Raw genomic sequence first — 23648 nt, forward strand, 5'->3', positions numbered from 1 at the left:
CCATTTTTATTATGGGCTAAGACTAAAACAAAGAAATGGTTGCACTCAAAAGCAACCCCTGGAACAGGCATGATAACTGCTTATTTGATATACAAACCTGGCATCCTTTATATATCATTAAGTGTAGATATGAAATGGGGCCCCAATCAATTAACAGCATTTCCCCCCAAAAGTCGAAATAAAATATTAGAGTTGTTTAATCGCTGGATAGTCTCCTACATAAAGCAAACAAAGTGGCCACACTCCAGATTGAATTGATCTAGACTGTGGGCCCATTGCACTCAAATTTTCAAGGGCATTCTTCCACTTATTAGAATGAGGGCCTTCACCAGAAACCATTGTTAATAAGCTGAAGATGTTGCTTAATTTTTACAGAAAGGGTGCAGAGACGCAAGGCAAAAGTGTCTGGCCGAAATTTCATCTCAGCATGTGTAAATGTGTTATTTTCTTAGCACTAAGTAAATGTTGTGGGAAGGACACAGTACTAGTTATAGCACTAAGGAAATGGCACATTATGCACAGTTGCAGATGACATTTTTAGCCTACTTGGAGCCACGGAAGAAAACAAACTCAGTTAATGCATGGTACCCCCACCAGAAAATGAAGCTGTTTCTTACATTCTTCCCATTGTGAAAACAAACTGACCACATAAACCTAGGGGGGGAATGTTATGAATTGTTAAATTGCTGAGTTAAGCAAGATGTAACTCAGTATATGTCTATACCACAATTCTCCAGGGCTCTGGGGAACAAATGTGTAGTACTGGGCACACAATTCTGCTTCCTGACAGCTCACCTTTCATTAAAAGGGGATTTCTACAAGTAGCAGGTATGCAATGACCTCAAGATTTGGTTCAGACTTGATGTGGCACTTTAGAAAACGGCATGCCTTGATCTGAAGGCTGCCTGATTTGGTTTGAGGTTTGAGGCCAAAACCAAGTCAAAAAACAAAACTTCCCATAATGCATTGTTATTGGGAAATAAACATGGGAAGGAAACCTCACAAATTAGAAATAGGTCCAGAGGTTTTTATGCTAGGCATCTTTAAAGTTGGTTTGCAGGGATGGGAAATAAGAACTAAAAAGGATCTAGTTTCCTCTCTTTGGTTTTGTTTGTTCTAAATTTTACATTGTAAATTATTGTGCACCTCAGAGCACCCCCAGTTTGTAAGGGTTGCTTTATTGAGCTCCAACAAAGTAAGCAGGTCAAACATTATGAAACCAATATCACAATATGGACTTCAATCCAGTTTGGGACACTATATCGATTTATCACCCATCCCTAGTATACACCCACCATTTTATTCTAGAATCAATAGAGACTGATTTTTGTCTGTCATTCACACACCATCTACATATTTTTTGCTCCTGAAAATATATTGTGAGAAACTGGTTTCATTCCAAAAAATAAAAGTTCGTTGCAAATTGATTTTGTATTACCCCGCATTTGAAAACAGATGGGGGGGGTTGTCCCAACAATGTGGGGGGGGGAGTCCACACCTGCCCAATGTGGGGGCCCACAGTAAAGTCACAATCGCCTCTTCTTTCTTCATTCACCTGGGGCACATGCAGGGAGGGGAAGGTGTCAAAGTAACCATATCCACCCTTGTTGATGCCACCATCTGGAATCACTCTAGAACAAAAGCAGCATGCTTCATGAGGACAAGAATGAGTTAAGTCCTTATTCAGAAAACAACAACAACACATTTTTGTGCTACAAATGGGTTAGTGTGTACAATAACTAGACAGTATTGTATATGAAACAGCCACACAAAATGACTCTTATAAAGTAATAATTGATAAGGCAGGCTATGGCTGATAAATGAAATAAGTAAAAATCCCTTGAGACAAGCAAAACTCAAAACACAACAACAAGATGATTAAATCAAAAGGTGTGGTAGAAGAATAAAGTGGAATATACTTCTGAATAAATGCGGTTGGGGGGTTATGTGCTTAAAAGGGGACAAGGATATTTCCCCTCTATGCCCATTACGTGATTGGTTTCCCCACACCCAGTTCTAATTCACTGAAGCTGCCTTCTGTGCGTGTGGTATCATCCTCACGTGTGCAATGGCTGCCTGGACTGTACACACCTCAGCTTAACCACACCTTCCATTTTCTAATCAGACACAAGCTGCTCTGAGAGAAAGCACATCAAACAAGAAGCTGCAAGAGACAGATTGATTGTGGCTAACATCGTGCGTATTTGGCTTCAAACACCAGTGGTGGGAGCACGCCGGATTCGGAGTAAGCGAGACTGTGTAAGCCGAGGATTGCACTGCCTGGGAACTAACCCACACTCCTGAACCTTACATCAAACAGATTTCCCTCTTGAAGGATCAATGAGAAATTCTGACAGGAGGATCAATTTTTAAAAACTATCTGCTTGTATATTTATTACAGAAGTATATAGCTCGCCACCCAAAGGATATAGCTTGCCTACCTTTGATAAGCAGGTCTTACAAATTAGGAAATGGGGAGAAAGGCTTCCAGATGGGGGAACCCCTGTTTACTTAGCCCTGTTTACTTATTACCTACTCAATGGGTTAACCATCAAAATCCCAATTTCTTCTCTTCTGTTCCCATGACGCTGTCTTCGCTTGCTACATTTGCATCATAAAAGCTGTTGCAGTAGCTTAACTTTGAGGGAATATCAGAAGCCCAAAGCACGAATAAAATCTTAGAATGTGCCCTTTTCCCCACGTAACCATCTTATACAAATACTCTTGCTCATGGTTTTAGGCTGCAACCCCATACTCTAGAGAGTAAATCCTATGGAAATCCGTGGAACTTACATCTGAGTAAACGTGCATAGGGTGGCACTGTAGAGCGTTATTTTCAGCCCTTTTCCCCCCCCTTTCCCAAGCTTCTCCCACAATGCAAGACATTTTCCTTCTTTGAGGGAGAAAAAAGTGGCAACAAAAGACAACATTCCTGAATCAACAAGTGTAGTAAGCAAGGAAAATTGCCATTTCGTCGCGTTTGATTTGGCAGGGGCGGAGGAAAACCGTGTAAAATTACAGCGGTGGGAGAGAGAACCAGAGAGATTTGCAGATAGTGCGCCTGGGCAAGAAGCCTCAGGAGATTTCAGAAGGTGGACAGATTCCTCTCTCGTTAATGACTTCAGATCCACTGAACACATGCCAGCAGGAAAAGCCGTTCAGCTCCCTGGCTTGGCTTAGAGCCCGCTGCTTGCCTGCTCCTTTCTGCAAAACAAGAACCTGAAGTTGCTAGCAGGTTGGCGGGAAGGATGGGCTGCAGGAAAACTTCGCCGGGTGGTCCCAGATAATCTGTAGGACAGATATTTGGCTGGAGGAGGTAGCCAGAAAGGTAAGCAGTTATTTGTCTCTGTTTTGAACGGTTGTTCTGTACGTAGTTTTGCTTGAGGCTAAAGAATCAGACTAAATGGGAGCCTGTCTTGCTGTGTGCTCGTGCCAGGTTTCTGGGGGGGATTTCCAAGATTTAAACTTCCCCACCACCCTCTAGTTACTGCTCTAACTATGGCATACTGGGATTCCTCAGGACAAAAGCCAGGAAGACTCTTCCTTCTATTTTTTTTTTTTTTTTAATAATATTTATTAAGATTTTTCAACAACGTAACATCAAAACAAAACATACCCACAAAAAACAAAGAAAAGAAAAAAGAACAGCAAAAGAAAAAAAGGAAAAAGGAAAAACAAAAATCAAAAAACCCTCTTCCCCATCCCCCTACACAAAAATCCCAAAAAACAAAACACAAAAGTACCCCACACAACACAAAGTCTCACATTCCCTTTTTTCCTTTAACTTGTTTCCATGACTTCCTCCCACCTCCCTCTTTATATTCCTGATTTTAATCTAATCGGCAAATTCCCTCTGACTTTTGATACTTTTTCCCTTATTTACCTTTACCTCTTTTTTTTTTAAAAAAAAAAAACAATAATAATATAAAGAAAAAGAATTTATCTTAAAACTTCTGATCTTAGATTCTATAATTATATACCCTTATATCTTAATTTTTCATTTTCTTTATCTTACTCCTGGAACCAGTTAACTTCCTTCCGTCATCCCCTCAAAATACTTATTAAAACCATATTTTATCAATTTTACTTAATAATCTCCAATTTTTCCCCATCTCATCCCCCCGGTTTTAGGTGCTGCCAATCCTTTTTACAAATTTTTAAAGTCTTTCCAATCGATAAATTCAGTCCATCAGCCAGGCTGCCTGGTGTCCGAGGCCTTTAAATCATCTTTCTGGCCTGTCTGGAGAGTCTTTTTTGAGCTTAAAATTGTGTCCCAAACCACATTCCCCTCAACCTCTCCATTAACCTTTATGAACAAGCTTGCCCGAACTCTGTAATTCCTCTTGTAGACCAAAGAATTGTCCAAAGTTTGCTCCACACACTCTTTAAGGTTGCTGAAATTCACCTCTTCAAACTTTCTCAGAGTGCCAATTTCCAAGATATATCTTATCAAACCTGTGTCTCTTAGTCCATACATGGCACTCCTTATCCAGATCTGTCCTTTAAACTCTTTGCTCTCATAATCCACTTTTTGTCCATCAACTTGAGGCTCTATTACTGTATTTTCCACCAGGGGTTCCTCTTGTAAAGACGGAACCTGTTCTGTTTGATCCATATTCTTCTCAGTTGTCCTTCCTTGTTGATTTAATTCCAATCCTTGGGCCGAGTTTAGTAATTTTTTCCCTTCTTGAGCCAGGCTGTGAACATTTTCCTTCAAATCAGAAATGCCAAATTCCAAAATAGACAGTTTTTTTTGAAATTGCTCAAACAGAGCTGCTATTCTTCCCTCCATGTTCCCAAGTCTGTTCTTTCAATGTTATCTTGCTGTCAAGGTCGAATGCTTATTTAGTCTGTAAAGTTGCAGCCTGTGTGAAAGTTTCTATCCAAAGGTATAACAATTGTAACATTCCAACATGAGTTTCTGTAACTTTCCACAGCCACAAGAACAGTTGTCATTTAACTCCTTTTTTCCTTTCCCAAACAGTAAACAACAGATTGAGTTCTCTCTTAATCCTTTTCTTCTTAATAATTCTTAATAATTTATTTCTTGTTATAAAGATTCTTTTTCTTGTTTTGGCCGCCCGGTCCCGGGCTCGAGATGGTAAAGATAAGTTCAAAGTACCCTGCTCTGCAGGACTATAAACTGTTAAAAGCAATCTCCCCCTCTTCCCTGCTTCCGAGGGGGGGTTTAAAGGGCTTAGGTGACAGATTTATTACCTTGTGAAGTACTTTTTAAAGGCTCCAGTTCTCACACTTTTGCCTTGATCTTTCTACAAAGTGGAAGGCAGGCTTCCTGTTTTAACCTTCCATCTGATGCCGAGTTTCAGTAATTTATAATCCAATTTCCATTACTTACGAGAGTTTCTTTAATCCAAATGTCCACAGGAAAAGTTAGCGCTTCCTGACAGCAGCTGTGCGGCTTCACTCCCTGAAAACAGCGATCGATCCAAAGTGCCGCGCCGCTCACCCCACATCGCTCCGGAGCCCGTAGCCGGGTCTCCCCGCGAGTAAGGGAGGCGCTACTGGCACCAGCCGGATCCCAAGTCCACGGTCTTCCTCCGACCGTGGTTTTTAGCGGGTCTCCGCCTCGCCGTAGGCGGTCAGACCCTTCTTTTCAGAGAGCAGTCTCCTCCGAGACGAAGGAGGTCTGCTGCAGCCAAGAGCGCCAACCCGGAAGCCCAGGAAGACTCTTCCTTCTAGATTGGTGAATGTTATTCCCTGCCCCCGCCCCCAGCAACTAAAACAGTATCACTGTTAAAGGTAATGAGCATATTAATGCCAAGAGCTTTTATGATAGCTGGTGGCAGCAAAAGAAAGAAATTTTCGGGGGACACAGAAGTGAGGGAGTTGTGTCCTGTCACTACATGTTAAGGTCTCTGGGGAAAAAATAGTAGTATATGTTGATAACAGGAGTCCAAAAATGGAGGAGGCAAGTGTGGGGAGCTCCTTTGGGGGGCGCTTGCCCTCCCACCCTCTGACATCACCCATGGAAATAGCTAAGAAGGAAGCCTTGGTAAACTGCACCTTGAAAATAATACCATTTTGTTGTAAGCTGCCCTGAGCCTGGCTTCAGCTGGGGAGGGCGGGATATAAATAAAATTTATTATTTTTATTATTATTTTTATTATTATTAATGTTTATGCGGCACATTTCAAGTGTTCAGAGTGTTTTAAGCTCATTACGCAATAATTCTTAAAACAGCCCACAAAAAATAGACTGGTGTTATTACAGTGGTACCTCGGGTTACAATACGCTTCAGGTTACAGACTCCGCTAACCCAGAAATAGTACCTTGGGTTAAGAACTTTGCTTCAGGATGAGAACATAAATCGTGTGCCAGCAGCACAGCAGCAGCGGGAGGACCCATTAGCTAAAGTGGTACCTCAGGTTGAGAACAGTTTCAGGTTAAGAACAGACCTCCAGAACGAATTAAGTTCTTAACCAGAGGTACCACTGTATTCCTGTATCTGTTGGGGCAGGTCTAAGGGCCACTTCAAACATAACTTTTTTCCCCAATTTGTATTGGCACTGGCTTGGGGTAACATGCATCAAAGCATAGTATTTCATTTAAAACAAAAAACAAAAAGGTAGATGTGGATTGTAGTTAACATTGTGTGTACACAATTTCCAAATCAGTGGTGGAGCACACTGGGTGCAAAATAAACCAGAGCGAGTACACAGATTAATGTGTATTAACTGGCAAACCTCTGTTTGCTGGTATGTAATGAATGGAAGTCTGAGAGCACACTATATATGTGATTGGAATGCTTGCTGTATTTTTATTGTAGAAAAAGCAGCTGCAGGGGCTCCTGATTTGGATTGGAACTACTGTGGGCAGGGAGTAGGGGAATCTAACCCTAGGATCCCATAGCACTGCCCCAATCCAAACAGGACCTGCCATTAGCCAAAGGGGAAATACAGGGTTAAGTCAGGGAACTGGTGCAGATTCCAGAGTTTGCAACTTAACAGGGAGAGGTTAAGGCAGGGGCAGACTTTGGCACTCTTTAACACCCTGTGTGAGGCCAAAAGTGGATCTTCTCAATTATGGATCTTCCCAAGTTTGTGCCCCCTTGGCTCAGTGCCATGTGTGGTGTGGGTGGGGGCACCTGCACTGCCTTAAAACTGGCACTAAATTAAGGAGCAATACCCTTAAAAGTGCTTCAAGATCCGAATTGAGAGAGTGCTTTAAACACAAAAAATGCTACTTTCTCAGCCCAGAAAGTATAACGGGTTTACTTGCATTGCTTTTAGTGTTTGATATTTTATTATGTTTTTATGTGTGTTGGAAGCTGCCCAGAGAGGCTGGGGCAACCCAACCAGATGGGCAGCATATAAATAATAAAATTATTGTTACTACTACTACTACTACTACTACTACTACTACATGAGCACAGTGCTCACATCTCTCAGTGCCAAAGCTTACATGCAATCCTGAAGGGTGTACATACTACACAGACGGCAAGAAGATACTCTTGGTTTTCAAAAAACCTCACAGGAGAAAGGAGAAGAGTAAAGGACAAGCTGCATTTATCTATATATAGCTTGTTTATATAAAACCCACATTCTCTGTGTGCGCCAGTTTCAGATGGGCTGAGACATGAATAGTCCCTTGAGTAAGTGTTTATAGGCACTGCTCTGCATTTGCAAATCCATTGTAATACAGCATCACATACCAGCCCCTTAAAGGGATGCAGAAGCACTGATGTCTGTTATATTTTCTGTAATCTTGGCAATGAGCATTAATGCCTTCAAGAGAACAAATAGCCTAAATACTTATTTTAACAGGAGCATTGAAAAAGGTTAGATTTTAGAGACATGCTGCAACAGGCGTCCCCCCTTTTTCCCCTGGCATCTGGTGGTGGCAGAACCTCAAGGGAGATTTGAGAGAAAAGTGGTGATACATATAGAAATAGTTTTTCCTCTCAGATAATTTCATCAGCAGAAATTACATAAACATTAGTCAGTTGAAATTGTCTATATTTTCAGCAAAACTTAGTCATGCCTAAGTCCCATTTGTCCGAGTCTCACAGGGTGAGGGATCTGCCAGGATGGTGCTTCCCCAGAGGTCGATGAATCCAACAGGTCTTCAGTCTGTCCATGGAGACTGACTTTTCAGCAGACTTGGCAAGCCTTCTTGTTGAAGCTCTAGTCAATCTCTCAGACAGGAAGCTCACCATCTAGGCAGCTGACATTCTTAGATTAAGTCTAGTTAGCGAGAGAGGGGTTATCTAAGAATGTCAACAGCCTAGGTGGTCAGCATCCTGTTTGAGATTTTAATGTTTAATGTTTTTCCCTAGATCTGCTGGAAATGAAGTGTGTGGGAGTATGCATAGAGGCCAGGTCATAAAATATTTGGGGGTCAACCTACCAAAAGCAGCTTAGAGCCCTATTCTGCAATAGTGTCGGCAAACAAGGATCAAACTATATTTTACATCAATGTGTAGTCTGGCCTTGCATGCTTAATTCCTTCCCAAATGTATACTTAACTTATAGAATTCACTGCCACATGATGTGGCAATGAGTGCCGTCCTCAATGACATTTTAAAGGAGTATTCATAGAGAAAGGTCTATCAACAGTTTTTAGCTATGGATGCTTCAAAATTCAGAAGTGCTATACCTCTGTATTCCATATCGAGATAATCAACAGGGGAGGTACCAGACTAGCCGCTGTTGGAAACAACAAGATGAACCAGTTGGTACAGAAAACCAGGTCCTAGGTCCCACATCACTCCAGTAATGTAGGAATGGATGAACCACAAAGAGATGCAGGATCACATGAGAAGAACACACCAGCAACAAAGGCTGAGTTAAGAAGGTGATGCTGATGAACTTTTAGCTGCATAAACATGCCCTTCATCCATTACAGGAGCAGGGTGGAAAGCAGCTATGGGGAGCAGTAATCACACCGCTTGCATAACTTAAGAACCAGACTATTGAGCAATAGTGCAGCTGCTTCTCTATTCAGAGGAAGTACTTAGTCCAATAGCAGAAACTGCCTAGTGTACCCCCATGAACTGTTGCATCCTATATTCTTCTGCTTTAGTTTGATGAGACTTGTCAGCCTGGGAAAACAGCCCACTTAGGAGAAGGAAAACTGACCCTAAACCTCCACAGCCTTGAGGGACATCTTTGGGAGAAGAAAAGGCTAAGGAGCAAACCCTACCAAATCTGGAGTGGAGGCCCTAAGATGGATGGATGGCACCTTATACACCTCATTCCAGCGGCCATGCAGCCATGCTGGTGCCAAATGAATTGCTCTGCCAAGAGTCTTGCCATCTGGGCAGCCCAGGACCTCCATGCACACTTCTCAGGCTTGCACCCCGGGGAGGTCACTTTGGTGCTCTTAACACAGCAGTTTTGACTTCACCTCCAGAGATGTACTCCATTGTGTCTCAAGATAGACAGGTGCCAACAACTTCGCTGCAATCAAGGATGCTTGCACCAGTGTAAAAACAGAGAAATGGTGCAATGCCAGCTCCAAATATCACACAATCATACAATGTGCACATTTAACATTAGCAGAAGAAAATCCAATAGAAGCAAAGTATTTCTTTTAGAGGAAGAGATTGAGTCTGGGAAATAGGAGAATGGGTTTTCTGTCTTTGTGACTTGTTCTAAGAAGTTTTCTTTATTTCTTCTCCTTTAAAAGTTATCTGAAAAGGACCATGCACAGAAAGGCTATGTGTACCCATACAGAAATAGTGAATCAATAAAATTCTAATGGCTATCCCCTTTTCAGTTGTCTAACCAGAGAAACTAGAGAGAACAAGAGGTGAGAGAGGTGATTCTCTTTTGTAATAGCAAGAATTGAAGTTTTGAGTGGGCGACAGAGGCATTTGCCTTGTCTCTTCAAATAATATGTTCTTGCAGAAAGGTAATAGCCTTTTATTGTCAAATCTTAAGATTCCTGGAATGGCACATATGTGTGTATGGAGTTGGAAGGGGGGAGGGTGCAGCTTTGCTGGTATAGCTTACGGGCATATGGTCTTGGTTGGTATGGATACCGTTCACTGAGCTGATTCTGAGTGAAGTGCTGTTGTGCAAGCCATCAACATACTTAGCTCGAGATGCAAATGATAGCCCACAACTAAAACGAAAAGGTCATAGGGCAACAGCTTACAGGATCATGTGCTCAGGATCACTCCAGTTTTGTAACCCTTTAGCACCCTGCTAATCAGAGTGGATTCTGCTCTCTGTAGTTCTCACCTTGCTAGTCCTTCCACCCTTTTGTCTACAGTGTGTATGTGCAAGATACAGAGAGCCAGCTTTGTGGGGTGAAGTGGTTTCCAAGCTGTATTATAGGGGACCCTGAGTTTTCTCAGTAGCTGATCAAGATCAGTAATGGTGAACAAACTTTACTGAAAGGCAGTTTCTCAAATACTACTGGTCTTGTCCTACAGCAGGGATGGGGAAATGGTGGCCCTCCCAATGGTTTTGATTAAAACTTTCATCAGCATGGCCAGTGAGTAGGGTTGATGGGAAATGTGGTCCAACAACATCTGGAGGACCACAGGTTCCATCCCTTGTGTTGCATGCATTTATCAGCTCATGTACTTATCATGTAGCACCAGTGAGTCCCAACACATCTGGCCAGCAATTGGCATTGACAGAATGCACAAAACACATAACCTCTTCCCCAATAATTCTCTGTACCTCACACAGGTTGTGTAGCAGATGTGCAGGGTTTCCTTGGCAGGGATGAAGTCTGAACATCTCTGGTATTATAGATAGACCTGAGAGATGGTCAGCCATGAACCAATGTGGGTGGCTTCCCTTACTTCACTGGGCATAAAAGTGGGACAACCCCTGGATATGTTGCTCTATGCTCCCTGGAGAGAAAGGATGCACATAATAAAATAAACATGCATAACAATCCCGGTCCACTTTATACACTTGATCAAACAAGTAGTAGCCTACAAAAGCTTAGGCACTCGGGTGCCATAACATTTGTTGTCTTTTTATAGCCTCCTGCACTGATCCAGTCATGATGCTGATGCAAATCCCATTAACGCCAATGAGATTATTTCCACCATCTTCACCGATTCAAATTCTAAATTTCGTTTGGTGACAGATGCAAGCCTAAATGCAACAATTCCATTATGGAAACCGTTTTTCAAAAAATTAGATTAGCTTCAGTACATGAAGCATAACAGCACTGACTAGATGATCCTTGATGTGTGAACATAAACAATGGAAGAGATTCCAATTATCTCTAATTCAGATTTTAGGCCAAAATCAGAGGTGTTGATGAATAATGGATTAGCTTTTTTGCAGAAACATCAGTGCTGAGCAGAACAAATATGAAAGAAAGTTTGGAAGGGGGGCTTCTGTATACGTGGGAGATGAGTAATTTGTTTAAACAGACATATGCCACATTTCTATCTCTTGATATCTCAACACTGCTTCAATTAACAAAACACATGTCAACAGGCAGCTTTGAAACAGGTAAAAAAAATGGGTTCTAATTTATAGCTGGTGCATTTTGGGGTAAGATTTGGTCTTGACATTTTCTAGGAATCAGGGCTGGACCATGGGAAGGTGTCAGAAGACAAGAAAGGAAGGGCAATCAGGATCAGAGAGTGAGCTACCAGGCAGTACTGAAGGCAAGACCAGGAACACAAGAGCTCAGGTAGATCCTTCTGATGAAGCAAAGCACCAGTGAGTTGACACAGGAAGCTTTCATATACAACTTCCTGCCCAGAAGCAGCCAGTAGTCCAGTGAATAGGCCAAGTCCAGAACTAGGAATGTTCTTCACAGAAAGGATGCAATTGGGTCCTTTTTCACATGGGACAGTGGTCAGCAATTCCTGCTAGAGGGATAGTCTGCTACAAATATACATTACACCTTCACAGGAGAACTTGCTTCCATTGCCTCTGGGTAGATAACAATAATAATTATGCCCACTTATTTGAGTCATGGGGCATCTCCATGGCAGAACTCATGTTCCTTACAGGGTGGTGATGCTGGCATCATGAAAACCCTATCAGAGGGCATCGTATATATTTACAGGTGCTATTAATTACATAGAAGATGTGGGGGACATTAATACCTGTGATAAGTATACTATGGAGGCTTGCCCTTGAAAATAGTTCTACATATATTTGATGACCATTGTTGAACGCTGTGCAAAGGTATAATTTCATGTCTCTATGGTGGCAGAGGAGCAGTGAGCATTCTGTTAATGAGTGGGATTTCTATAAAGGTTTGACGATACACTCTTGGGTATATTCAAGATTAAATTTCAAAAATGCAATGTGCTCCATGGGGGGGGGGGGAGGGATTTTCTTGTGATTATGTGATGTGAAAAGTTGCCATCAGCAGTATATGTACTCCTGACTCTGAGGAATCATAAAATGTGGTGTCAAACAAAGGCGGCTGGGTGAGAAATCCCCACTCTCCTCTCCCTCTAAATGAGATGTTTGATGTTCAGCAGAATAATAATTTTGTCTGCAGGTGTCCGTATTTCAAGACACATTTGGATAACATGTCTGTAGCTGTAGCTACATGTGAAAAGAACATTAGTCTCATGTGTTATTTGGGTTGGAGGAACCGTGTATATTTTGTGAAAAGGGCTGGGACCGAGACAGGAAGGTGGTTCAGATTGATTGTAACTGTAAAAGGATGCATCTGGATAAGATTTCCTTCAACTTTTTATCTGAGCCCTGGCTCAGGAGGTCTGCTCAGTCATTATCCATCCCTTATGTCCACGGGTCATTATCACAGTGCGCCATGCAAAGGAAGGTTTCCTGCATAAGCCATCAAAGGCTGTTGAGAAATGTATGATCATCATTGTCGCACAGATAATATCTATGGAAGTTTACCAGCAGCATCAGCCATTCAGATCTTGGAAAGGAAAAAAACTTTTCATCCACACAGCTTTCTTTGAGAAGCTATTGGTCACTGATCAATGTTAGCCATGTTATAGATTTGGAAGAGGGACCCGTCCCCCACCCCAAATCCCAAGAAATTAATAAATGGCAGGATTTTGATTATTTGGGATGTGAAGGGAGAAATACAAACTGCAGAGTAATTCCTGGGCAAGCTTATGCAAAATGACCTGGCCAAGCTAGGGCCATTAAGAAACAATATAGGGCCACTGAGGGCTATTGGTAAGGCAAGAAAAATGTCTTTCCCCCTGCCCAGAGACAGGGGTTTGGAAGGTTGCCAGGGTTATTGGGTATGAGGTGATAGGAAGAGTCTTTAGCAAGGGTTGCTTGGAAGAAGGAAAAGGAAGAAGGACTGGGATTCATGTTGGGCAGGTTGGCTGCAGGTAGGCTAGGAGAGATGCCTTGGACTCCATGGCTGCACTGCTGTGGGATACAAGTCCCTCTTGAAATCACCATGCTGTAAGATCTGGACTCCCTCTATGCAGACTGAAGGTGTAAATATGTGAATCAACCATATTTCTTAAAACTATGACAGTCTCTGCCATATCTCAATTCCCTAAAGGACCACAGACCCTGGGTGAGTGCCTGGAACTCCATGGTTCTTTCCACCATTGGGCAGAGAGAGGGGAAGGCAGCCAACTTTTGTAGCAGCCATCAGCCACTATTTGCAAACTGGGTAGTCTCTGCTGTTTAATAGTCAAAATTAGTTGTAAGAAGATTGTTTACAGCACTGTCATCCCATGGAAACATCACAAGGTGCATCAAGCCACTGGTGGCAACTGTTGCTTGTACACTATTGCAAAGGGATGCTTGTATTTTATGCACTGGAACTGGACATGGGTAAGGAGTTCTGGAAATAGACAAGAATACAATAATCAGGATGCTATAATCTGTTTATTGGATTACCTCTTGTTTGGAAAGTCAGAGGTAGCCTTGTGTTTATTAGTATATTTGCCAAACTGGCAGGCTGCTCTGAAAACTTTTTAAAATAAACTGTTTGTAAAGATCACAAGACATTGCATCTAACTAAATGGGCAGCATACAGTAGAAGCAGTTGGAAAGGATGGCTGATTTGCATGTCTTTCAGGCAGGATACCTTAGAAGACATGGTGTAAGTATTTAGCACTATCGCCAGAAAGAGAGCAGAGATGCAATAAGTTGTTGCTATTTTAAAAGCATTATTTGCTAAGATTTTAATACTGTATATCGCTGGAACACATATCCAGAAAAGGCAAAGCTGTTTCCAGAACTTTGTGAATATGGCCAATCAAGCCAAGGATCCATTGCAAAATATGAGTTTTATAAATGCATTTGATCCTTTCAGAGCAAGAGAATCTCACCTCTATGGGGATTTTCTGCAAATGGAGTTAAGCAATGACTCAGATCAGTGTTTTGGAAACTTTCAGGGCTGAGGTTTGCTCTGAAATTGTTGTATTAGTAAACGTAAGGCTCATGTGCCTAAGTTTTATCAGTTTGTGCCTGTCTCATGGTCACTTTCACACATGGGATCCTTCAAAATTATACAAGAAAGCAACAGCTTAAATCTAAGCTGGGAAAATAAAGAAAGTTACTTTGCTGTTGCCTGCCAGAACTATTAAACTGACTTGCTAGCCTTGTTGTTTTTAGTTTTCTTTAACACATTGCTGCTTCTGATGTCTTGTGACTTGAAAAGCTTTCAAAGGGAATGTTGTTGTTAAATAAGAGGAAGCTTATAAACATCCCAAAATACCACTTTAAAGACTGACATCAGCAGACATTTGTGTTGTCTCTGCCGATTTGCTGAAACATTCATGTGCTTGCATCTTGACATAAGGGGTTTTGCACATTCAGGTACGCTGGTACAATTTTCGTAGGAAAGTCACACGCATTTGAGGAGAGCCAAACACACACACACCCCTCCACAAATGTTCACAAGAAGGAACAAGGGGAACATAGGATGGCTTGCAGCCTGATGCAAGCAGAACTGTGTTCAGTCTGCGAGCCATTGCATTTTCTTTTATAAAAAATAAAAAAAATCAAGACTCCTTCTGCTCCCCCTTTCTTCCTGCCCAGGGCAACCCTGCCCTCTACCTGCCTCTCAGAGCCAGCACGTCACGTCAGTCTGGGGGGCCACGGCCTCTCCTCCTCCTCGCCCACTCTCCAGCTGCCCAAGGGAGGAGGCCAATCACAACACGTAGGCCAGTGTGGTGTAGTTGTTAAGAGTGGTAGTCTCGTAATCTGGGGAACTGGGTTCGCGTCTCCGCTCCTCCACATGCAGCTGCTGGGTGACCTTGGGCCAGTCACACTTCTTTGAAGTCTCTCAGCCCCACTCACTTCACAGAGTGTTTTTTGTGGGGGAGGAAGGGAAAGGAGAATGTTAGCCGCTTTGAGACTCCTTCGGGTAGTGATAAAGTGGGATATCAAATCCAAACTCTTCTTCTTCTTCTTCTTCGTAGTTAATAGTTGATCAACAGCTACACTATCTAGTGAGTACTGATCCTTAGCATGAATCTTACTTACATATTCTATTGAAAAATATCGGCTGATGAAGACTATTATGAAACAGTAGTACAGTGGTACCTCGGGTTACAGACGCTTCAGGTTACAGACTCTGCTAACCCAGCAATTGTACCTCGGGTTAAGAACTTTGCTTCAGGATGAGAACAAAAATCGTGTGGCAGTGGCGCAGCGGTGGCGGGAGGCCCCATTAGCTAAAGTGGTGCTTCAGGTTAAGAACAGTTTCAGGTTAAGAACGGACCTCCAGAACGAATTAAGTACGTAACCAGAGGTACCACTGTATCATCCCGGAGACACTGTCCTTTTGAGGCTTTTGAGACATCTTCTGTTGAAACTTTTGAAAGACTATTGAGAGAATTTACTTTTGAAACTTGAGACGTCTTCTGTTGAAACTTTTGAAAGACAATTGTGAGACTGTCCTTAGACATCTGTTTTGAACACACAGCTTGACGGTCCTCGCTACCACTCTGTTATATTGTACATATGAACTCTGATTGGCTTATTCCTATAATTTAAATGATATCATTATTCTATTATATATTCTCTACTATTAGCCTATGTCTTATGTTTGTATTGTTGTGACTGGTTCTTATTGCAACACAGGGGTTTGTTTTTGGTTCAAGGGAGCAGGCCAGCAGTGGCAGCCATGGAGAAGCAACGGGGTGCTCCCTTGTGCTACTGCCACCACTGCTACATCTAGGGACAAGCGCTGGCTCATCTTCTTCCCCTAGCTTGACAACAGCACTGGCAGGGGAAATGGAGACATTCCAGGATCAAATCAGAAGCTGGGATGGTTTCTGTAATTTCAGGACTGTCCCTAGAAAATCGGGATACTTGGAGGATATGGTAGCGGTTATGTTGCTCTATCAGAGCTCTGCTGCTGCCAGCCAGGGAATTGGATTACAGTCTTACGTGGCTCACAGTCCTGTTTACACTGCCTTGAGTGCATGCTCCAGTGAATCCAGAACATTCACATATGTATATTCACTTCTGACTAGCCATTGATTGGCTCACACTGTAAGGGCATATCATCCTATACTATAAAAAAGCCCCAGTCAGTTTAACAATCAATGGCTTCCCCCACAGAATTCTGGGAAATTGAGTTTAGTGAGGGTGTTGACAGTCTTTAAGAGATCCCCTCACAGAACCTCTGGTGCCAGGATCCCAAGGGGAAGAAGGAATGACTGCTAAACTGACTAAACTCTGTTGATATGGCCACAGAACCCACAAACCTGATTTTTACTGATAGCTCTCATATTCACAGCTGACTGAGAAGAGCTAAATTACGTTACTGCCTCATTGAGACCATTACTGCATCTTATTACACTAAATCTTAGCATTTATTACACAAAATCCACAGTGAATTCTTTTCTAAAATTTATTTTTTTAAAAAAATCTATATATAATTTACCTTTTACTAAATTAAAAACAGAACATTTAAAGTAACAGACGGGTAACATTTTTTTTATTTTTTTAAAGGAACTGGGAGGTTAAATTTTTAAAATGAAGGCTTTTCCTTTAAAATAAAAGTATCTTTTGCACTGAAAATGTAAACGAACTTGGAACTAGTTATGATTAGGAGTGACCCTGAGCTGTTTCACAGAACTACAGTTCCCAGCATTCCCTGCTTGAGGTCCTTGGCAGCTTTGAAAACCATCTTTCCATTTGTCAAGCGAATGTGCCCTTAATTCCTATTGTTAAAAGACACGTCCTTTATTCACACTGTTTGTTTTGCACCGCCCAATTAAATGTATTTTTGACTTAGGAGGAAGCTCAAATTCCGTGGGAGTTCCCCCTCACTGGTAAATATACATAGGACTGCATTATCATTATGCATAATTCAGATTCAAATACTAATAATGTCATGAAACTTTATAATATACAGAGGTATCTCCCCTAGGTGCCCTCTGAGGCTGCATACTTAGCTACCTGCTGCTAATTGCTCCTGGAGGGCATTTCCTGCACGTTCCATGCTTCCACCTCACCCTGCGTGCCTCTCTTGTTTGTGTCAGGCTTTGTTTGCCAACTGTAAAGAGCCCCGCCCTGCCAAAGCAACCCAGTAGCGATAAACAAGAACACTAAGAACTGATACCCTAAACTTAATCCAGCCCAGTTTTGAATAAGCTTGTTTACCATTGCACTCGCACATGACAAGGTCACAAACCAGCACAGAGCTTGCAGCATTTAAACTCGTAATAGACTCAATAAAATTCACTCGCATAAAAACATTCTCATGAATTGCCACGTGCTCCATATGAATGCATAAAAAAATGAATTTTTAAAAGATGTGTTTGCTGCATTAAATGGCTTTGTTATTTCGCTGCGTAGATGTAACAGGCAAACTGAACAACCACCCCGTTTTGCAAATTCCAAAACTTCTGCATCACCTCCCCATATAGTATGCTTGTTTGATGTGGTGCAGTTTCAAATAAGAGCTGTGGACCTCACAATAAACCAGTGCACAGTGCTTGAAGTGTAGTAATACAACACTATGTTGTACATACAACACTACGTATGTGGAAGCACTCAATGAGTATGGAACCTGGTCAGTGCCTAGATGGAAGATGACATATATCCCATGTAAACAACTCTGAGGTTTCTAAAGAAAGGAAGCGTTTAGTATCATCAGTAAAATAACAAGCATACTATTTACAATTGAGAGGATAGTTTGTAGCATAGTGTTTCAGTTGCCATACTCAAAATTTATAATCAATTTTTTGAGGGTGTAATACAACGTGTCAGAGGGGAGGCGTAAATTTGAAGGCAGTTCTACCACCTAATGCAAACCCCTTCTGGTCTCAAGCCAGCAGAGTGGAAGTGAGGATGGAAGAACAGTCTGCATACCTCAGTTGTTTCTGAGCCTTAAAGTATTAATTTTGGGTGTGAGGATTGTCTGTTTCCATCCCATTATTTCCAGCAGGAGGGGAAAGGGGCGGGGGAGAGGTTTAGAGATGCTCAGAGGTGTCTAAACCTTCCTCCAGTTGTTGGATCCAGAATGTCCCCAGAATGTCCCTTTTCTGGCCCTACTGATGCCAGAAGTGTGATGTCAGTTGGGCCAGAACTTCAGAGGGATGCTGGTGGTTGTGAAGAAGTAGGCTTCAACACTGAAGTTTGGTCTTCAACATCCAGGGTGAAGATCCAGTCTGCCCTATGGCTACATAGGATTGCACTCTTAAGTGATTATATGAACACCACAATATTAAAGAGCATTCTCTATCCAGATTCAAACATCAGCAAAATTATTTTTCTCTCAGGAACAATGGAGTAAATTTGCTCCTTGCTTCTAGCATTCTGGTTAGTTATTGCAAAAGCACTGGGGAATAATGATCTATCCCTAGGAGGATTCACAGTTGTATTTTATTGACTTAAACTGGACTACATGTATTTGGGCTTTGTTATTTCTTATTTAAAAAAACAAATCCCAATCCAATCTCACTCTTTCCAGGATGACTCTCAACAGTTAGCACTATGCCATCCCCATTACAAAACCTCTGGCTATGGGCCTGATTTCAAACAGTACAATAAAACAAACTAGAAATTATTGTCATTATTATTATTTCCAGCTTAAAGGTAAAGGGTAAAGGGACCACTGACCATTAGGTCCAGTCGTGACTGACTCTGGGGTTGCGGTGCTCATCTCGCTTTATTGGCCGATGGAGCCGGCGTACAGCTTCCGGGTCATGTGGTCAGAATGACTAAGCCACTTCTGGCGCACCAGAGCAGTGCACGGAAACGCCGTTTACCTTCGCGCCAGAGCGGTACCTATTTATCTACTTGCACTTTGACGTGCTTTCAAACTGCTAGGTTGGCAGGAGCAGGGACCAAGCAACAGGAGCTCACCCCATCGTGGGGATTTGAAGCGCCGACCTTCTGATCGGCAAGTCCTAGGCTCTGTGGTTTAACCCACAGCGCCACCCGCGTCCCTATTTCCAGCTTAGTTTATAGCAAAATATGTAACATCATGAGATAAAAGTTCAGTTTCTACATTAAAGATGCTGGGCCCATTTTATACTGCTCCAATGATTTTCAAATTTTGTTGTAGAAACCCTTTGATTTTCAGACACTTTTCAGGGCTTCCTTGTGAGTAATGGCAAGCAAGCTTTCCTAAAAGCAAGATGGCATGCTCCTATTAGCCTTCCTTTGCAATTCCAGAGTACCCTCTCAATTTGCACATTGTAGAGTCCAGTTTCATAAACAAGACACTTTCAATGCCCCACATAAGCTGAGGGTGACATTAGAATGCAGCCCACAATGTTCTGCAGGGTTTTGGGTTTTCATGACAAACGAAACCAACGTGAAAGGCTCTCTGCAAGAAGGGAAGCTTGAAAACTATTGCAACTAGATCCAAAGATGCCTAGGAAGGTATTGGCTGTAGCCTGACTGAAGATTCAGTAAACTGCTTTTAAGCACTTGTTGCAGAAGTTGCCTGCACCACAGTTGTGGCCAATCTGGTTTGCAATGGAGTATCTAATATGTTGAAATTAACTGAGGGTTTCTGCTTCACGCCTCTGTACCACACCTTCTAACTGGGAGGCCCGAGGTAATACTAAGCTCATAAAGCATGCTGAGTATGAACATTCCAAGAATACCTCCCTTTGTGTACAGGTTGTGCTGTTACTTAAGAAAGAAAGGCAATCCAGCATGTTATCCCCTCCACTGGTTTACCAAATCACTGCATTCCAATAAGGCACTTTCAGCCATGTTTCCAACAATGTGTTCCTCCTGTATCAATCTGAGGTGAAAGATCCTCTATGATAAGAAGACTGTTTTTCCTTAGATGCTCCCCAACCTTTTTGCTACTGTACATGAGTGACTTACATCACTAGTAAGCTAGAAGTCTCATTATTTGCTATTTACAGAGTGAGAAAGATCATGTCTTTTCCGTGGCCTGCCCTCATTATTCCTTCCCCATTTCCTCACTCCTTCCACACCAAACTTCTTTTTCAGAACAGCATTTCATTGCACATGTATTAGGGAAGGATGAATCTCTATGTTTCTGGACCACGTCACAAGTTTTCATCCATAATTTATTTCAATTTCCGCATTAATCTGCATTTAAAAAACAACAACACACCCTTCTCAAAATCAGGGGTGGTGTCAAGGGTTGGCATGTGGTGTATTTTTCTCCAAGAATATGCATTAAAATGAGCCTTTGCTCTCAAAATCCATATTTTGATACTTTCCAGAACAATGTCATTACACTTGGAGAAATGTGAAATATGGTGGATAACTTAAGTTCCAATGCACACATTGGTCTGAGATGTGTGCATCAGGTCGTTTCATATAGGAATCCAAAAAAATGTGATTTCTTCAAGTGGTTGTAGCATGCATGATGTTCTGTGAACTCTTCTTAAAGAGCAATGTACATGTAATGAACCTAAACATTACTGAAAGAACTTACTAAGAGGATGTAAATGGCATATGTCAAAGCTACTTCCCTTGTAATTAACATGATTCAGAAGAATGTAAATTGGTACCTTTGTAATTACTTGTTGCTGTCCTGTAGGAATCGGGTATGCAATTTATCCAAGTGTCTTTAAGTAAATCGGTTGCAGCGCACTGTAATCCAGTTCTTCGTTTGTTTTTGACTCTTTAAATTATCACGGTTCCCTTTGACCCCCGCCTTCACAATTTTATGTAAAAGTGCTTAGTCTAAAGAAAGAAGGAAGCCCCGCTCAGACTTGTTGAGTAGGATAAAATACTTTTGAACAGTTTCTCTTCCCAAAAATTTTATGTGTCAAACTGAGTGCTATTTATAGAGCTATGTGTACATAACACATACTGCAGTGCAAATGGAGCGCATTGGTCTTGTGTCTGAGCTGTAATTCTTATGCCTGTTTATTCAGAAATAAGTACCACATCGTTCAGTGGATCTTACTTCTAAGTAAGTGCATATAGGATTATGCTTAAGACACATTAAACATCACGAGACTTGTTTTTTAATACAGTATGCCCACAATTTACACGCCTTTAACTTGTGCATGTTCATCTTTATGTGCTGGTTGGGGCGGGGAGAGAATTAAAAGGGGATGAAAAGGGGGTAGGCATCCAGGAAAAAAGACTGGTAATCCCACCCACCATTGAACCCCCTGTGTTTTGACTATATGTGATTTTAGCTTTATGGATAAATATGGATAGGGTCACACTTTTTGGCCAGCTGTGATAAACTCTGTCATTAGCGACTTTGAATGAATCAGTTTCACACCATAAAAATGACAAAACTGTCATTTTTGGAAGGGTTTGGAGTAGATAAAGGAAATAGGAACTGTAAAATATTCTCAGCAGTTGGAAGAATGCAACCTGAATGGCAGCCTTTACCATAGTATAAGCATCAACGCCTAACCTATAACTGAAATATTATTTGCATTTTACCAAGACAAAACAGAGAATGGCTTGCAAAGGAGAACAGCAGCAAAACCCTGGAAAACCCCAAAGTGCACAGCTACAAACCAACTGGCCTGCTAGTAAAAACAACACAGATAACATCTGGCCAGGCCAGTTTCCTGCTGGTTGTTTGGCAAGCCTACCAGCCAGCCAGGTGCATAAAAACCTCCCTGCTTTGGCAGTTCAAGGCAAGCAGCAAAAGGAGAGATTTGTAATTCTCCTCTCAAACCAAACTGAAGTCATGTTCTTTCCTGTAATTTCACACAACTTTGAAATGCACCCCATCTTGGCTGGGGGGCAAACTGGTTTACGGTCAATTGACGATGATAGCTTTTATTGTGTGCTTCCTTTACACATTTCCAGACACTTCTAAGTAAAGCCATGTAAAATCTAGGTATCTAAGGGGAGCTTTACCAACCTTTCCCCCAAACCATGCTTGGTTATTTGTTTCCGTTACACTTTTCTTTAAAATACAGAGGTTTGGGTCAAATATTTTATCAATCCACAATCTAAGGCAAAGTCAGACTTGTACTTCTTCTTGCAGACAATACACACATATTAAATGCACTAAAGTTGTTGGACTACAATTCCCATCACCAGAGGTGTACCTAGGGGTTGGAGAAGCCGGCACTCTCTGGGGGTGCAGGCCCTGGGGGAACCCAAAAATCACCCCAGAAATCTGCCTCCAGTTATCTGTGTCAGGTCATGAGTTTAGACCAGAGCTGGAAACTGAGCAGTAGGAGAAATGGCGAGGCGGTATGAAGGTAGACCGCTGGAGACTATGGCATCTATGATGTATATGTGTTTAGCAACATGCCACTGCTGTTGCAGTAAGATCAAATGCAGGAGATTCTTCCTGTCTTTCTTGCCATTCCTCCTCACCTCACCCTCACTCCAGACACTTTGACTACTTGGGTCACATAAAATGTAGTGATTTCTAATGTGGCTACTATGGTAAAGTGATTTGCGGGAGGGCAATATAGATCCTTGTCAACTGCATAAGGGACCCTAGATACACCTCTGCCCATCACCCCTGACTTTGGCTGCGCTGACTGATGGGGAGTTATAAGTCAACAACATCGGGAAGGTAACACTTTGACTACTCCTAGCCACACACAGAAAACACCAGGGATAAGATACTGGAAATGTGCTTGTGAGGGAAAAGCCCGCTGTTTCCTCAGCTACCTTGATAGAAACTTTCTTATCACCATGCAAGGAAAGCCTCAAATGTTGACAGAGGTTCTTGGGAAGGAGATGAACTGCCATGACCTTTGTAACAGAGTGTGGAAAGAGCAACACACAACCTTGTCCATAACCACCCATCAACATTCAAGATGAAAAGCTCGTAGAAATGAGTTCTTTCCAAGGTTTGTTTAGAAAAGGGCCTAAGCAGCAGGTTAGTCATTCTTATTAGGCATGTTCGCCATTGTTATTATACACAGCTGCTTTCAAGAGGCACAAGGCAGGCACTAAGTGTAGAGCAGTGGACGCCAAAATGCAAGTGTTTCTAAATACGTTGAAATATATACATTATTACAAGCAAGGTGGGAAGTGATGGGTTGCTACAAGCAGGTTACAAAATTGGAGTGATGTCCAGAGTAGCCCAGTTTTAGCAACGGGAATTATGATTTTAAAAAAAAAAAAATCTTAGTCATACTTGTCTTTAAACCAAATACAGTGGTACCTCAGGTTAAGTACTTAATTTGTTCCAGAGGTCCGTTCTTAACCTGAAACTGTTCTTAACCTGAAGCACCACTTTAGCTAATGGGGCCTCCTGCTGCCGCTGCGCCACTGCTGCACGATTTCTGTTCTCATCCTGAAGCAAAGTTCTTAACCTGAAGCACTATTTCTGGGTTAGCGGAGTCTGTAACCTGAAGTGTA

The 23648-nt window shown here is 42.0% G+C and overlaps 2 protein-coding genes across 5 annotated transcripts in view; one reads left to right on the top strand and one right to left on the bottom strand.

The window, feature by feature from the left end:
- LOC310677502 (uncharacterized protein) overlaps window positions 1-23648 on the bottom strand; it is a 210839-nt gene that overhangs the window by 178638 nt on the left and 8553 nt on the right. The window lies entirely within an intron of this gene.
- RASGEF1A (RasGEF domain family member 1A) overlaps window positions 1-23648 on the top strand; it is a 93006-nt gene that overhangs the window by 20086 nt on the left and 49272 nt on the right. The window contains exon 1 of one of the 3 annotated variants that reach the window (XM_083440489.1): window positions 3056-3328. The exons of the other annotated variants lie outside the window; for them this stretch is intronic. The gene's annotated coding sequence lies outside the window, so the exon portion shown is untranslated. Of the gene's footprint in view, window positions 1-3055; window positions 3329-23648 lie in introns of those variants that run through there. 3 annotated transcript variants of the gene reach the window in all.

This window comes from Podarcis tiliguerta (genome assembly GCF_965153285.1).
Source record: "Podarcis tiliguerta genome assembly, chromosome: 5".
Lineage (NCBI taxonomy): Eukaryota > Metazoa > Chordata > Lepidosauria > Squamata > Lacertidae > Podarcis > Podarcis tiliguerta.